Source organism: Podarcis filfolensis (assembly GCF_964270895.1).
Source record: "Podarcis filfolensis genome assembly, chromosome: 9".
In the NCBI taxonomy this organism is placed as follows: domain Eukaryota; kingdom Metazoa; phylum Chordata; class Lepidosauria; order Squamata; family Lacertidae; genus Podarcis; species Podarcis filfolensis.
The window spans coordinates 28,380,131-28,393,789 of NC_139610.1; the positions used below are offsets into that span (position 1 = coordinate 28,380,131).

The window sequence follows — 13,659 nt, forward strand, 5'->3', positions numbered from 1 at the left end:
AATTGAGCATTATGTTATTTCTTAGATGCCCCCCCCCCCTTCTCTGTATTTTAAATGTTCCCTTTAGGGAACTGTTAGCAACTGTTCAAGCCTTAGCATCTATTATCGTGCATTGATTGGTTATACCTATGTAGAATATCTAATCCTATTTAGACCAGATCTTGGAGACCTCTCACTGGCATTGTTTCTCTGCCACTCTGAGTTGCAACCTGGAGGGCCTGGCCTTGCATTGACTTTTTGCCACCTCTTTCATCTCAGCTAGATTCAACCATCTATTTAAGCCTTCTTAAAACTAACCATTTGATTATCTGCATTTAGAAGCTGCTTGCTGCTCAAGTTATCAATAGAGTTGATTTACATGAAAATATGGATTGGATGTGAGTTTTAGCTAAATGTGCAGACATACGGCCTAATGTGTGTTGAGGCGAGAACAGGTGCAGTGATTAGCGCAGTGGAGACTCTGAAACCCAGAGGTAAATGCACTCTCTCTTTAGATTCTCTCCAGGCTGCACCTCTCCATTGTCCTCCTCTGTGCTCTGCTTGAATGCTTTTGCCAGGCTGACATGTTTCCTCGAACTGTGATATGCCTCTTGCTTTCCTGGACAGGGGGATGGATTTGTGCTTGTGTTATTGTGTGCGTGTAGAAACATCAGACTTCTGCCGAGAGTGGGATCTGAAGTTGAAACGACAGTTCCAACTTCTTTCAGTCAGCTCTGGAAAGAAGGTGAACAGGGCAATGTGCCGCACAGTGGAACAATTGGGAGGCCAGGTGATTCAGCACCCTGGCATCTGTTTCAGCAATGCAAAGCTTTTCAGGCCTGGTGACATGCACATATCATTTAGGGGCAATGAGGCCTGGCGACGGGATAGCTACAGGGGCTTGTGTGATTGCTTGTAGGTGTGAGTGGTTTGGTGGCAAGACAGCGAGGAGAGGCTGACTCAGATGGCAGAAAAAGGAATTGGGTTGGATTCTTAGTCTAAACTGGAACAAGGGTACCTGGGTAAAAGGGTCCGGGGGGGGGGCGGAGGTTAGTCTGAAGGCCTAGATGGGGGCTAATGGGCCATATAACTCCCCAAATGGTGTCCTGGTGGGTTTGGCCTATTTGATCCTGCGTCGTGGGGGGAATCCTTTATCTCTGGATCGACCAGCAATCGGGTTAGTTGGTTCAGGATCCATACCCAATGCCTATGCCAAAGCCTACTGGCATCTATAATCAATAAAGTTGTGGCCATTTTGATCCCAAGTTGTTGTGCAATGTCTTTAGTGCTGCTTTCACACCCTTTGCCCCTGGTAAGCCCTGCACCTGGGTCCTCAAGGTTGCTCATGAAGGAATGTGGCCTTTGGGCACAAAAAGAGTCATCGCCCCCATGTAGAACAATCTGAGCTCCTTAGAGGAGGACTGAGATATATAATATCTACCAGCACCAATGATAGATTGAATTCCTACTCCCTCACCTCTGGATTTTACAGGTGAGTGTAGTCACACAGAAAGTAAACCTGTTAGAGCAGGCTGAGCTAGAGAGCTATATTAGTAGTGAAACCTGTACCTTTTATTTTGCTATATTGCTATGCTAACCTAGTCCACACATTAAGAATGGAAGCAAGGGGTTAGAATAACTGATGACTTATAGCTTTCCTAGCTTTGATTTAATTTATTAAAGAGATTTCCTACCCACCCTGCACCATAAGGTTCCAGCAATATAAGTACAAGGGAAAGGACATTTCTCTGGGATGCAAATATGCTTAGGTAAAAAGTAAAAAGTTACGGTGAAACAGAACAACAGGTTTGTTTTAAAATGGCAGTTGTTTTGGAGCTTTCTAAGGAAAGAAAGAGAAGGGAAGTATGTGAAAAATGAAACCAACCATTTTGTGTGAAAACTCTGTGGCAAGTTCAAACAAAACTGGCCTGCACAAAGGGTGGCAGGGACCTCATTAACACATTTGTCTCAGACCTCGAAAAAAACCCCTTAAGACAGCCTTAGAACTGCTGTTCATTTTGAAATAGTCACTTACGTAACGAAAGCAAGCAGACACACACTTCATTATCTTCTTGCTGATTTGGAGCAGCAGGTGGCTTAGGCTCGCTGTGGAGTAGCAATTTTTATATTGCTCCTCAGCAAATAACTTGGCATTAAGAGTTTTATGCTGCACCGAGGAGTAACATTAGCATTAGCATTAATGAATGCTAATAGGGCACTTTGCCCTGAGAAAACTGCCTATTTGCATTCATGTAGCCAAGTACAAGGTCAGTGCACATAATGTCCAGGATTGTGACAGAAACTAGTAAATTAAAAGCTGAGCCAGAAACAGTTCTACACTTGTCTTTAAGTGCACTGCAGTCATGCAAAGTCAGAAAGAGAGAAGCGTCTAGCCCTACTTGCGGGCACAATATATACATATATATCTCTTTACCCTCCTTTTTTTCTTTTAGGTCACAGTCCTAGCATATTGTAACATTTTGAGGTGGATTTCCTAGCTCTCCAGATGGAATTGAAATATTAGCTACCCACATTTACAGAAGTGTGAGAGACACCAGATCATATGCTCAGATCATTCAATTTCTCTTAAGGCAGAGAATACAGCCTTGGCTGCAATATCCATCAGGTATATGCACTCACCTGTGATTAACCTTACTTGGCCATTAAATGTCACAATTCTTGAGTACACATGAAGCTGAAAGAATATACATTTGTCAGTAAAAAGGTGACTGAATGAAAGACGTGAAATGACATTTTTCGTGGGGGTGGGAGTTGTATCTTGACTGTGAAGGAAAATTGCTTTTTCTGTAAATCTTAGGCCTAACGGAATAAAACACACATTTCTTTCCAGTTGGGAAGCCATTCTCATCGACATAATGAAGGCATTGTAAAGCTGTGACTTTTTGCAAACTCTGAGAGAAAACCAATCTGCAATCTTGACAGATATGATCTTTTCCAAGATGCGCTATTCATTTACAGCAGCAGGAGACCTCAGTTAATTTACGAGGGGGACAGCAGACAGTGAACTCTCCAGCTCAGCCTAGGTGGCAATGTCCCAGTCTGAATTTATGTTCTGGTTATTTTTTATTTTTTTTAAAAAAAGATTTATATTAAGCTTTTCTTTCATTCCAAGAGTACATTAAAATTCTAATGGAAAGCCATTTGTATGCATTTGTTGGGTTGCTATTTATTGCCCAGCAAAGAAAAAGGAACGGAGTTGGGGGGAGGGAAGCTCCAAAAGTTTGCAAACAGTAAAGTTTTAAAGATGGAAACTAGTATAGAAGATGCAGGGGTAGGAAGTGAGAATCTAGCAGGAAAATATCTGCTGTGACCTGCTGAAATGGTCATCATGCTGTGAGTAATAGTTTGGAAGTGCTGTCCCCAGAGCCTGAGCAACAGTACCCAATGCCATTTTAGGCAGCTGCTATCAGAGTGATTTCCATTCTGCAATAAAGTGACAGAAATGGCCTAGTCTAAAGGCTCATTCACACATCAAAGTTTGTTACACACTGAGTGCAATTTCAAGGAATGACCTCCACGTGTGAATGAGTCGTCACCACACATTTATTCATTACGTTTATATCCAGCCTTTCAGTCATCTGGGCATTGCACTTAATAGACCCCGATCTGCTTAGCTTCCATAAGGTTATTACATCATTTGTCTTCGCTTCAGGCCATGCCCTGGACAGTAGCACAAATAGTACTTCCATATACCGGTAATACTTTTCAGCGGGATCATCAAGTGGTGATAAGAAATTGTGTACCTGTGAAACAATCCTAAGTGCTAAGGAACAAAATTTCTATCTTTCCCAAACATGATTGACACATGTTTGCAATAGGAGTGGGAAACGTGATTTTAAGAAATTGTATTAAATTAAAGTAATTTGTTTTGATTTGTAATAATTTTTTTTTGGGGGGGGGATATTTTTTAAAAAATCAGCAGGACTCAGGCATGTTTGGATTGTGGCCTTCACATTTTACAAGCCTCCTAGTACTCATCTTCATAGCAACTCCATTAAATTTGTGGTTCTTATTTTCCCATTTGGCCCTTAGAAAATGGAAGGCTTTGTCATGTGTTATAGTTTCAAGGAATATATTGTTATGAGCTTGGTGTGGGGGGAAGTAGGCTGTATGCAGGGACCCTCCTAATCCCTGGATCCAGCAAGTGTTATATTTTAAGGCAGGCTAGCTTCCTGTTGAGGTGGTTGCCTGGGCGATGGGCCATTAAGGGAACCAAGAAAGTGGATCTGTGTGAGATGGCAAATGGAAGGACAAAAGGCCAGAGTAGAGAGTTGAGTGATGTGAGCCAGAAACTTGAAGAAAAAGCAGCAAGCTGGAGAGAGTGTCAAAGCAGCGTTTGATTTCGGCTGGGATCCAAGGCTGTGGGACCCTGGAATCTCAGACCGCTTGAAGATTGGAGTGGTGTGCAACACTGTGCTATAGATTTTCCTTCTATATGTGTTGGCATTCAAAACTCATATGCATTGTGGTTGGTTGTGGCTTTCTATTGTTATGTATATATAATGGAAATGGTGTTGGAAGCTGAGATGGATATTAGACCCTTCCCTAGGTTTGTTTCCATGATGTGTACAAAGTGAAAAAAGAAACAAACATACTTTAAACATTACATTGAAAGAGGTACATGTTGTAGCTTAGCAACATTTTGACAAACATAACGTGTGCACCACTAGCTTAGGTGGGTTTTTTAAAGGGCCAGACAAATTCATAAGTTTAGGTTTTACAAAGATATATTAGCTGTGGAACCTCCATGTGCAGAGACAGTATCTCAGTACCAGTTGCTTGAGACCAACAGGGTCACCATTATTTCCATGCCTCCTTTGTGAGCTCCCGGTGTTGACTTTTTCTGTGGTTTTGGAAACTGATCTGGTGATGCAGTGACCAGGCTGCTGCTTGATTTTATCGCAAATGAAAATTCTAATTTCTGAGACACAGAGCTGTGCTGTGTGATCCTTCATGAGATTTCTGGACCTTCCTCTATTAAAAATCTCCCTTGATTGGATAGTTCAGCATCTTTGACCAAGAAGGGATTTGACTGAGCTTGAACTGTAGATCATGTTCATGTAGAACAGGCACGTCCAACTCCCAAGAGACTGTGATCTACTCCCAGTATAAAAAAATTGGCAAGGATCTACCTATTGTCATTGGAGGGAGGAGGAGCGTGCGTGGAGTTTAGGGGAGGATTGCCTGGAGTTGTTGAGCTTTTTGGGGGAGGATTCACCAGAATTGTTGAGCTTTTTTGTATGTACACGTACATACATGGCCAAAGACATTTTGATACCTAAGGCAGAAAACCTAACTAGCATGTGCTATGGCAGTAAAAGCGTAATAACAACGACACGTATGGTTTGCTTCCTTTTAATGATATCCCAAAATCAGGTGCCTGAGCCAGGCTGCTTTGTCTAATGGAAAGGTTGACCCGTGATGCATTCAAGTTTCTCAGTACATAGATAGGATCCCTTTTGGGCTTCAAATCCCAGGCAAGTCATGCCTAGAAGTGGGTGGCTGGTTATACCTGTGGTGTCATAGTCCCAGATTCAAACCCTGGCATCGCAGTGACACCACAATGAAGCTATGTTTTAGTAGGGCTGGTGAAGATTTCCCCACCCCGAACCATTAGAGAGCTGCTGCTTATATAAGAGGGCTTAGTGGTCTGACTCAATACAAGGCAGCTTTCTCTGTTCCTGTGAATTACAAGTAAACATTAACAAAAACCTCAGAATGAAAATCATTCAATAAATGGGTGGGTTGTATTCAGAAATTCAGAATTTCTCACCGAGTGAGAAAATGGAATTTATTTTCATCCTTCAGTTTGGACTCCTTCAAGAATAGAAAAAGTTAGAAAACAGATATTGGAGGGGGAGGAGGCAAAAAGAATGTGTACAGTGGTACCTTGGGTTAAGTACTTAATTTGTTCTGGAGGTCCATTCTTAACCTGAAACTGTTCTTAACCTGAAGCACCACTTTAGCTAATGAGGCCTCCTGCTGCTGCCGCGCCGCCGGAGCCCGATTTCTGTTCTCATCCTGAAGCAAAGTTCGTAACCTGAAGCACTATTTCTGGGTTAGCGGAGTCTGTAACCTGAAGCATATGTAACCTGAAGCGTATGTAACCTGAGGTACCACTGTATGTTCTTCAGGCAGATGTGTCTCTGTTGGCAACATGGATAAAAATCTCTCTGTTACTGCGGGGAACAGGAGATGGGAACTGGTTTATCCACTGTTGAGATGGAGAGATATAAAATATTTGATTAAAAGTATTGCTAATTATTATAGCTCTGCTATCCAACCATTTCCTTGTCAGTAATTTTGTTACACTTTAATAGTCAGTCAATGACTCTTTTCATTTGCTCTTGAGGCATTAGTGAGTCTGGCTCTGATAATGCGTTACCTAATCTTATCTATCTATCTGGGATTTTTATGAAACCTGCACATAAAACCCTGGAAAGTGCTTAACTGTGTCTCTTCATAGATTAAAGCAATGTCCTTCGTCTTTCCTGTACCAATTTAAGTCAAGTGAGTGGCCTTGCTGCAATTTGGAATAGACTTGTGTGAAGTCCAGAAGTAATCCTCATGTAGGGTGTGCAAAATTGGACTTTTTGTACTTAAGGGAAGGACAAAAGACATAGGGGGGAAATCTTTTGAGTTTAGGCGTCTCAACATCTGAAGAAATTACAGTGTGTTTTGGAGCATTTGCCTGTTATTTTCAAAACTAGGGAACATTGGGAGGGGGGTGCTTGTTCACTTTTTAAATTTGTATGTGTACCATTGCGCAAAGTGTAGTAGTTAATATTGTCTCATCTGCTAGGAGGCTGTCCTTAAAGACTTTTTCAAAGACAAGAGCTGGTCAAAAATGGGAAATCTTACCTTATAGGTGTGGTCTGTCGTCTATTTGGAGGGTTGCAGGCACAACTGAAGAGGCTGTGTGTTTGTCCAATAAAGACTCTTCTCTCTCCTGTAAACCACATTTGATGTGTATGCAAACAAAAAATAGGCCCCTCTGGATTTGAAAGTTCTTTTGCAGGATAGCAGTGGGTTGTTTCCAAAGTGATACTCAGTCAGGATAATATTTTCTAGATGCAACGTGAAAAGAGTTTATTTAAGGGCTGGTGTGAAAGAATGTGTGTTTTAAACCTTTTACAAATGCTGTTACTGCCTTCAGGATGCAGTTTGCAAATCTAAGGCTGAAATCACACATGCATTTTCAGGTGGTTTAATTATCTTTTCCCACATAAGTTAATTCAGCTTATCAGTGTTCAAGTTATGCATCCCCCTCTTTAAATGTCACAACCCCTCCAGCTAGTGTGTTCTGGCCCGTACTGCCCTGTAACTCTTTTCAGATGCAATTCCATCGTGACCTAATGGACCTCCTTACTGACAGTGTGAGAATGGATTTCTTTCTGAATTATTTGCCCACCTAGCCCACTGAAGTCACATCATCATCATCATCGTTTCTAATGAAACTGACAAAGTAAGGTGAAAGACTTGTCAATTTTACTTAATGATTTCCTTCCTTTCCCCTACACTCCCTCCCAGATACTGGCGAAATTCTTGTCATTTGCTGTCTTGTGCATTTTGAAAATTAGAGCAGTATTATGTGCCCCAGTGGTGGACCACATGAATCCCCTTATGAAGAGGAAAAAACCAACAAATAATGCTGGTGAAATAGATTAAGCTTCCTTTGACCTTGCCTCACCAGAGAGAGGACACAATGTTGATGGGGGACCCTCAACAGTTCCCAGGATTCTTTTGGGGGAAGCCATGACTGTTAAAGCAGTGTAAGAGTGCTTTAAATGTATGGTGTAGATTGTTAGTTATTGGTTTTGCAATCTCCTACATGTTTTCTGTTGCAGCCTGTGTGTCTTCTATTTCGTTCTCCTCTTTTACCCCCCCACTCTTGTTTTATGCAAATTGTTTTCCATTCTGATGTGGACAGTAACTGTGAGCAGTAGGTTCTTCTCTCTCTAATTGGAAGAACTGGAAAAGAAGCAATTCTGTGAGGCGAAAAGCATGCTTCTGAAAGCTTGGTTGTTGATTCTGTTTTAGAAAGAGAGAGAATGAGTCAGGGTCACCTTTATGCTATCGCCATTGGCTTCTGCTCTGTGGAATCTCTCTGCTAATGTGAATTATGCTTTCTGAGGGCCCTGGTTACTGGGAAGTATTTCCCACAGAGTAGTGCGCATAATGCTCAGTGCTTTATTTTAATTATTAAAATGCAATACTGCAAAATAATCATTACTGTATTGCTTCAGAAACACTTACCAAAGATGTGGTCCTGGCAAAGTAAGTTCCATTCACTCACTTTAATGGATGGTTGCTGTAACCGGGGGGGGGGGGGATGGGGGCAGTGAGAGGAAGACTGCAGTTCAGGCCAAGCTGAGCTTTTGGTGGGAGGGCACAATATTGATTTGACTATTGATTCTGCACAGAACATTTTTGCTTTCTATTTTTCAGAACAAAATCCCCACCTTCCTCTTGACAGATCAGATGTCACTTTATTTTTCTTTACTTGAAATAATACCGAATGCAGGTTGTTGACAGCTTTAAGCTTTTGCACAGTCAGCATGACAGGGAGGAATGGCATAGACATGAGCAAAAGTCAAATGGTCTCCCAGGAGCTCCAACCCATTAAAGCAATTGCTGGGAGAGAAAATGAATGCTCAAAACATCTGCAGCTTCCCTTAGCTTCAGTTTACAGTCTGGTCTAAAAGTTTTGTTTTGAACCCTTATGCTTTATTAAGTGTCCCTAACCCATGTTGGGAACTAGGTTTGAATGTGGTAAGAAAATGTTTCCTGTTGCTTCAATTGAAACTAAATTCTGTGCTCAGATCTGTACAACTTGTTCTCAGATCTGTACAAGTTGTGTCCCATCAAGTCTTTCACAGCAGTGCATGAGCTCAGTGAACCTTCTGTTTTTGCTGTCTGCCTGCAACTTAAAAAATATGGTAGGATAGTGGTACCTCGGGTTACAGACGCTTCAGGTTACAGACTCCTCTAACTCAGAAATAGTACCTCAGGTTAAGAACTTTGCTTCAGGATGAGAACAGAAATTGTGCTCTGGCGGTGCAGCAGCAGCGGGAGGCCCCATTAGCTAAAGTGGTACCTCAGGTTAAGAACAGTTTCACGTTAAGAACGGACCTCCAGAACGAGTTAAGTTCTTAACCCGAGGTACCACTGTACATTTGCCACAATGTACAGCTAGTAGGCTGTATTCAATGTGGGTTACAGGGGATCTGACTTGCATAATCATCAATTCTTCAATGACAAATCTGATGTGTGTGTCCTAGAATATGGAGAGGGGCACAATATAGCCATTGGTATGAGAATTATGGACATAAGGGGGAAGGAAATAGCCTCTGTGGCACTCTCAGAGGGAAAGGGAGATTCACAGGGCGAGACACAGAAGGTTAGTGTCCCAAGGCCAGTGTTACCATGATGCAGAAATTTCTGTAGATCTGAGAAATGCCATTCTTGAAAATTAGCTGAAATGTTAACCTATGTGCAGAGTGCAGGATTCACTTGTCTGCAAGCAGTAGATCATAATAAAATATTATTGTGTTAAGTGTGGACCAGTGTTGTAGGTCACATCCCATAATCTATTGCTAAATGTTTTGTATGTAAGTTTCTGTATCTAATCTTGGCATAAAATGTGGCAGAACAGCCTCAGAAATGTGGAGGAGGCTGCACAATTCTGTGACCCCTTTCCCAATTGCTTCCATTTGCCATTATTTCTGCTGGTAACTTCTTTCACTCTTCAAATATGAGTCTACTCTGTACCTGTTGCTACAATCCATGGATAGTAAATTCTGAATAAGGATGTTGAGGACTGTGTGGAATAATAAATGGCATCTAAAGAAATTGCACCAAGTATCTTGTAAATGTACTCCGTTTATAATATGATACTGTGCAAGTGGTTTGTGTGAACTATCTCTTTTTCAGCACTGTTTGAATGACCTGCTATGTTAGAAAGTAAGTGATAGCCTCTTGAGCCATTTTTATTATTGACCAATATTATTTTTGATTGTTTATTTCATCTACATAGGAGCAAACTGATCTATACAATCTTCAAATGGTTAAATGAGCATACACCGTACCTTTGATGAAAGCGAATTGTGCAGCATGCCAGCTTGACATCATAATGAACAGGTAAGAAACCTGTTTGCATTATATATTTAGAATATTGTCATTGTTAGCAGACATCACTTGTGAATAATTCATCTCCAATGATGAAACATATTTTGGAAGGTATTCCTGAGCAGCTACTTGTTCACTTTAAAGTAGTCTCTGTGTGGCCTTTTCTCCTAGGTTGCCACTTTTCTAAATGGGCAAAGAATGCATCTATTTAACAACTCTGTAATAGATAGAAACCACCAGATGACTTCTCTGCATCATGGAGATACAGTGATGGGAAGAGGTTTACCTGTTGAGACCCACCTGTCATACAGCTGTTAAAGGCATGGGAAAGCCCGTGTCAGTTAAAAAGATAAGAAATGGTGCCAGTAGTTTTAAATTCATTGAACAAAGCATCACAGCTTCCCTCAAGATTGTGGGGGCATCCTGTTCACTGAGCACACAAAGTGTTTTGCACCTTGACATATGCAGTCCTTCAACCACATAGCTCATTTGCTGCTATTGTAATTGTTATGTGAATAATATTTGTGTCATAATATTACAGGTTACTCCCCTGCATACCTGCAGTTTGGTGTGTTTTTTATAAAAAGAATATTTGGAATGGATTCTTGTGCAAAGAATTAGAGAAGAGGAGTAGGGTTTATGCCCATAGCAATGTCTCACTAACCTATGAACCTGTATTTTTTAAAAATTAAAGAAATAGGAACATACATTTATTTGCTTCAAAAATACACTGCCCTAACAAGGTCCCCAAAGTGGTTTACATAAAAGAAGAAAATAAAGCCAAACAAAAAACTAAAACTAAAACATTAGAACCAAAATGGAACAGTTAAAATAACCTTCAGTCATATATTTAAAGGCACATGGACTGCTTTCATTGCCTGTCTAAATGCCATCAGGGATGAGGCTAGTCTCATAATGGCTCTCAGACTTTTGCTTTCAAAAAGGAATTTACAGGATTTTTGCACAGAGGATAAATATTGGCTGAGGCATATGTGGACTGATCTACTAGACATGACATGTGTAACTAGTGTGTATATTTTAGGCCTGCTTGATTTTTATACTATATATATACACGACTGACCTCAGTACTAAACATAGGTAGATCAAATTCTGTAACCTGACTTTAAATAATGAATTCATGTTTCCTATAAAAGTGATCTTACTATACCTGACCCCTGTAGGTCTTGTTGGGAGATGATAAAAAAGAAGACGAATCTGTCATGAGTTTCAGCAGCTTTTTCTCCATGTACAGTTTCCCTATTCTGATTCTGCTTGTTGTGGAAGCAGAATAACGAAATGTAATTAAACTAATCCACATAACAGAGCAGTGTCTCCTTAGGTTTGAATAAAGAGGTTGTAAAAAGGCAGCTTTAGCCTCAAGTGTTCCTGCTCTTGCCTGTAGATCACAGGCGTTTTTCAGACTTTGCCCTCCCCACCAATCTGTGTCGGACAGAAGAACAACTGTTGCACACTAAGCTTTTCCATCTGAATGAAAAAGTCTCTCTGCCACTGATGTTCGTTTTGTATTGTTTTAAAATTTATCTTCAGTTATTTTTTGTATTATTTTAAAAATTATTTGCAGCTGTTTTTATTTTATGTCATGCTTTAGATCAGGGCTGAGAACCCTTTCGCCCTCTAGATGCTACCGGAGTACAACTCCCATCTTGCCTAGCCATTGGCTATTCTGGTTGGGGCTGATGGAAATTGGAATTCAACAACATCTGGAAGGCGAAAGTTTGCCCAGCCCTGCTTTAGATGTAGCTCCCTTCATGGGATGTGAAGCTCTAGAGAGAAGGAAAATAAGTCCAAAAGGAATGTATGAAACCACGAGAGAGAGAGAGAGAGAGAGGGAGAGAGGGAGAGAGGGAGAGAAAGAGAGAGAATGAATTAATATACTTTCCCCTCCCATCCCCGGGAAAGCAATGCACAATGTGGAACATTCAAGGACTATTTGTGTTAAACTGTATTGATTGCTTTGTGAGTAAAAATACAGTTGACGCCAGCACCCCCCTCCTTTCCTCTGCCGCACTGGATCACTCCTCCTTGGAGTGTTCCCATGACAGTCATGGTTTGTGTTTTTATTAGTTCGATTTACTCAATAAATAAATGGAAAAAATAAAACAACATGATTATCAGGGAGTGAATAGCTACAACATTTGCAGACTCCAGCAATAAGCAACCTTTAGCTTAAGTGACCACTTAAATGTAACACTGATGATATTTCCAGGACAATTTTGCCTGACCTTTGCTTAGACCTTTCTCTGCTGTAAACATTGGGTCACAAAAAAATTGCTTGTCCTTGTTCTGCTGTATATAAGCTGCCCTAGAATACTCGGCTCCTTATAGGGATGTTGATACACTTAGCAATCTTTGCTTTATGTTTATATAGTAAAACCTATTTGTAGAGCCATAGTGTGACCTGCTGCTCTCCCATGGATGGTTAACTCAATAATCTAGGTGTCTGCAATTTCACACTTAATTTTAGTTTTGACATGTGGCATATAACTCAGCACTCTTGGAGCAGAGGCCCTTCAAAACCCATGTTTGGCTCAATTTGTTAGCTATGAAAGAGTGATCCGGAAATGGAGTTTGTCATGTCTGCTCACAAACAACAATACTTGCCTAAAGTATTGCACATACAGTGATACCTTGGTTTGCAACCGTTTTGGATTACAACCATTTTGGATTACAACCACGGCAAACCCTGAAGTGTATGTCCCTTTTTTTGGATTACAACCAATTTTTTTGGGGAGGCTCCATCGGCAAAAGTGCACCTTGGGTTACAACCTTTTTTGGTTTACAACCAGACCTCCGGAATGGATTATGGTTGTAAACCAAGGTATCACTGTAGTACGTAGTCCAGAACCACTCTTATTGTGAGGATTCTTGTAAAATCCAGAAACTGCAGCACCATGTCCATGCAGAAGGTCTCAGGTTCAATCCCTGGCTTTTCTAGGTAAACCCTGCCTGAAATCTTAGAGTGCTGCTGGCCAGTCAGTGTAGCCTAAATTCTAAGTTTGAGAGACCAATGGCCTGACTTGGTGTAAGGCAGTTTCCTATGTTCCATGTGTGAGATGGGCTTCTACTTGACTCTAGTTCTCATCTTTGGATCATGCAGTTCTAAACTCCTACTCTGTGACTCTAAGATAAGGTACTTATGTATAAGATGAAAAGTAGGAAAGTGGAATGGAGAAGCTCCCAATTGGAGGGACGTTCAGCAGTTGGTTAGTTGCCCTGTCCTCCTGCAAAGGAGGAATAAACAAACCTGTATCCTAACTGGTACTACAGCTGTGACTATGGGGACCAGCCAGTCAGATTGTTTGGCAATGAACAGGAGTAGAGAGTGTGCTACTGGGATTGCCTCAGTGTACCACTAATACCCATATCCAAACTGCAGCTTGGATGGTGTACCTTTTTGGAATTTGCATGTGCTGAAGCCCCTGGGGTCTGAGGGCTGCCTGAGTTCATCAAGTCTTTGAAATATATCTCCTAACCATGTGCCCCAGGACAATGCTTATTTAGTCTCCCCAT

The 13,659-nt window shown here is 41.1% G+C and overlaps 1 long non-coding RNA gene across 5 annotated transcripts in view; it reads left to right on the plus strand.

Annotated features, from left to right (window-relative positions):
• LOC310770532 overlaps positions 1 to 13,659 on the plus strand; it is a 66,195-nt gene that overhangs the window by 1,805 nt on the left and 50,731 nt on the right. For 3 of the 5 annotated variants that reach the window (XR_014552239.1, XR_014552240.1, XR_014552241.1), the window contains exons 1-3: positions 396 to 1,471; positions 2,433 to 2,605; positions 10,037 to 10,140. This is a non-coding gene — a long non-coding RNA (uncharacterized lncRNA). Of the gene's footprint in view, positions 1 to 395; positions 1,472 to 2,432; positions 2,606 to 10,036; positions 10,141 to 13,659 lie in introns of those variants that run through there. The other 2 variants (XR_014552237.1, XR_014552238.1) reach the window with 1 other exon arrangement.